Here is a 4522-nt window from a genome sequence, read left to right as displayed (position 1 = left end):
TGGCCAAAGCCAGCCATCAGATCACATGCTATGTGCAGCCTCAGCAGTAGAGGAGCACAGCTATTTGCTGGGGGCACACATGCTGAAGCCTGAATGAATGATTGGCATTCTGGTGACCTCCCAGGATGGCACCGGCCCGCTGGAGTGGAGGACTGTTTTAGGACCGAGTGTCGTGGCTTGTTGCTGCGTCATTCGTCTGTAGTAGGCATGTTGTCTCCGGGGCAGAAGCCTGCAAAATGTCTCCACACCTGGAAAGTGCAGCTCAAATCGATATTTATAGAGGACCTCGGAGCTATTCTGATCAGCTCAGCTTTGACTCTGAAGACGGTGATGGATGACACTTCAGATTTTGCTATTCAGGAACAGTACAGTACTTTTTTATTTTTTACTGATGATTGAAAAATTAACAAAAGTATGTCATTTTAATGCTTAAAAATCATACAACTTTCAGCATTCAGAGGCATTTTTTTTAGTCGCGTCAAATGAAAATATGACAGAACTCAAAAGGTACAAATAAACAAATGGGGCTTAAAATGGAAAAGAAAACTTAAGAGTAGTGATAGTTTCCTTCAGATCTGTTTGAATAATGCGCCTGAGATCTGATATATAATATTTAGAGTCACGAGACAAACAGAAATAGTGAAGTTTTTGTGGTACTTATAAAATACATGTGAACCCTGAGAGCTAAACTCAAAACTTCTAACTGTTTACAGTTGATTTTTTAAAATTATTAAATAGATAGAAAATATAGTTAAAGAAGTTCTCAAATAAAAAACAATTAAAGGAAAATATTTATGAAGAGTTTTTTTTTAAGTAAAGGATTGAAACAGGAGATTCACAATAATTGTGATATACGATGGCACATAGGGCTACTATATTGTCTTTAAACAAATTTATGTTTTTTAATATGACGTATAACATCAGGATCATTAAAAGTCATTGGGAAGTAAAACTAGATGCAGACCCCTAACACTGTTTGATTAACCCTTTGAGTGTCAAAAGTTTTAGTTTAACTCCAGGACACTACTACTATTAAAGCTTTGCCTCCAAAACTTCCCTATTTGATAAAGTTTATGGTTCAGGCTGGATTAGAACTGATTTCTTACTTGTGCTGCTATATGTTTCTACTGACTCTCCATATGTAATCAATGTGTTTTAATAACTATATGTCTTGTTCATTAAGTCTGTGTTCTCTCCTCAGCGCGTTCTGCTTTTACCGTATATCTTATTTGACTGTTATGTGCTGTGAGATGCCCTTGTTGTTAATGGTGTTTCAACAATAAAATTGTATTTGATTTTCTTCTTTTAAATCAGTCTAACAGAGAAAATTCCCCCTAAAACAAGGGCTGTTGTTTAATACCTCTATATTTTTTGGAACCTGTGTAATAATCTTTGTTATTTGTCTTATTGTATGGCCAAAATATCAAACTGAGAAGAAGGCAAACAAAAATGAAAGGAGAATTGCCATTAATCCACGGTGCAGTATCAGACATCTTTGATGGCCATTTATGCCTGTGATTTGTTTTTTTTATGTTGTGACTTTTAAAGTATTTCACGTATCAGTGAACTTCCTAAATTGTTCCTCAAATACTTTGGTCATGTGGCTCTTCTTTTTTTTTTTTTACCCTCTCCAGTTTCAGATCTCCTTTTACTTTTGAGTGCCTCTGAGGCTTTATTACAGCAAAACACAATACACAAGCAGACTTCTCGGATATCACGTCTGAGGACAAAAATGTGGATTTTCCAGTTCTGCCTTTGAGAGTCAATCGCATGTGGTCCCTTTTCAAAACACACCTGAACATCCCAGCTGAGATCAATGGCATTAAATTAAAAAAAAAAACACTTAGAGGAATTAGAAGAAATTAAGTAGTTGAACACTTTGTTAAATGTAGTCGTTGGTCCTTCTGGGAAATAAATCTGAAGCTGCAGCTGACTGAAAACATGATGGAACAGGAAGTCGAGGTAAAGATAAATTGGCTTACTATGACTTAAAGCCCACTATAAAAATAAAAAAAAAGATTGATCTCATTTGATTTAAACTTACAAAAAACATAAAACAACATTTTCAGCCCACAAAGAGAGTTACAGATTCCCAGAGTACACCTGGGATGTCCTGCCATTGTTAATGTGTTGCTGGATTTACTCTCACATGAGTTCTAATCCTCGGTGTCAGACATCAGTCAACAGTCACATTATTTTTCTCAGAGCTCAAGCATGTGAAAAAGTGATTATTCACAATGACAATATTTTCTCTGGGGAAAAGTAATCACGCCTCTTGACCTGTTGCAAGATGCTGTAAATAACAAACTAATTACTTGGGAATGTTGCTCTAACATTAAGTTATTACTCCCCTTTGTACGGCCTGTTTTTATGCTGAGCACACACGTTGTGTTGTTGCTGTGAGACTTTAGCTGAGCTGTCAGATCGAGATGGGTCCGTCTGATGATTGACTCAACCGTTCAAGGTCAGGTGATGTTTTATCAGTTGGTTGAAGGAAACTATTCCATAAAATGTATGTTGGAACAATACAGATTTATGTACTCACTCATAGTAATGCTACGTCCCCCTTGTAAACGAGATGTTGCATCTCAAGGGGCTTTCCTTACAATAAATTCACTTGTAAATTCACTTAAAGTGGCAGATCTTTAGTGTAGCTCTCAGATGGGCAGTAACGATAAACATGCAAGTTGAACTTCCAACAATAGTAACCAAATGACAGTAATCAGTTACTGATGCAGTACTGTCAAAAGAAGTGGCAGTACAGTAATATTTTTGCTTTATGACACATTATTTACAACGCTGATTGTACAAACATGCGTGGGTGGATGATCAGGAAGTCCATCTTTTCAACATTTTTGCACTGTTGGTATTTTTGCTGCACACACAATTTTGTTATACCCAAGTGTACAATGGCAATCATGCAGTATTCTTGAAAAGGCTAAATACTCAGTTTCATGCATATTTATTGTGTCCATCCTCCTTAATGCTATGTCAAAGTGTCCTTGAGCAAGGCACCATTTTACCCTGAATTATTCAGAATGGAGATTGCGGATCATACATGGCAGTGGCCACCATCGGTGTCTGAGTGTGTGAATGTGATTTACACTGTGAGGCGCTTTGTGACTATTGTAGCGGTGAAAAAAATAATGCACCGCGTGATTGAAACCCGACACCTTAGATAGCTTTGTTTTGCGTACAGATCGTCATTTTATTTTAACGTGAAGGTCAAAGAAGTCGGCTTGAGGCTGATAACAGGGCGGACGTCTAAACTCGTCCTCGATAAAACAGTGCTACACATCTGTTTTGTCATCTTTGCGCACTCAACAGATTCATCTGTTGTGACTCATGTCTGAAGTCTGTTTTCCATGAATGCCTGGAAATTCCCTCCGCTGCTACGCGACATGCGGCAACACGCATGATTTCTTGAGTCTTCCCTTTCAAAACTAACCAGCCAATGCCTTCTTTATTGCCTCTTCCATTAATCCAAACAGGTGTCGGGAAGGAATTGCAGCGCGGTAGCTCCAGCTTGCCCACTTGCTTCGACACACGAAACCAAGCTTGGCCTTTGTGAAACACATGGGAAGCTTGTCGCCAGCAGTTTCCTGAGAACAGGATACCGGCGGACTGAGGTGCATCTCGTCTTTATCTATTGTGTATTGTGTGAACGAGGAAGCCGAGCAGAGATGTGAAAGCCGCGGAGAAGAATCCATCCCACTCTTTCCACTCCTATCAGTTACGTTGCTCGCCAGTCCTGCCCGATCAGATGACCTCCTCCGCTATTCTCTTTCATTCTTTCCCACCGGCCCAGCGGTGTAGCATGCATCCCATCCTGTCCGCTCCCCTCAACCCTCGGTCTCAAGACACATCCAGCCTTCAAAATACTCACGTCCAAAGAGTTTAGCACATCTGACAAAACAAAAAGAGAGCAACAACAAAAAAAAAGGGGGGTAGAAAGTGAGACTGTGCTGGACAAAAAGCCAAGTATCTCTTTGTTTGGGTCTCAGAATAACGACAACAGATATGTTTCCCTTTAATATAATCAATTATCTTAACTACGACGACTGAAGAATCCTTCAGCTTTTATGTCACATTGTGATAGATAATTCAGGTTTTATACATAATCTTTCAAAACTGACCTAACTGCACTGTGATAAGCTTTTCAGTAGCAGCTTTTTGGAGGTTTTTCTTTTTTTGTTTTTTGTTGCTAATATGACGTATGATATGACACCAATTTGAGAACGACATGCAGAGCAGCAAATGATTTTCTTTGTTCATTGAATTTGCACTTTAATGCCGAGCTGGAATAGCTGTTAAGTGAGCTATATGGAGAGTTTTTATTTTTGATGAAGGAAAATATGTTACAGTATTTTCATATCCCAATACAGGATTCCAGTATTTTGACCAGGATGTTTTTCAAAATGGGAAGTCAGTCAACAAGATGTGCAAAAAGAAGACATGAATACATTTCTGACATTAAGTCTTGACCACAAACTTCTATAATACTAAATTGATTAAAAAAAAA

The sequence above is a fragment of the Lipophrys pholis genome, assembly GCF_963383615.2.
Source record: "Lipophrys pholis genome assembly, chromosome: 1".
In the NCBI taxonomy this organism is placed as follows: Eukaryota; Metazoa; Chordata; class Actinopteri; order Blenniiformes; family Blenniidae; genus Lipophrys; species Lipophrys pholis.
Note: the sequence above shows the minus strand (reverse complement) of the source record.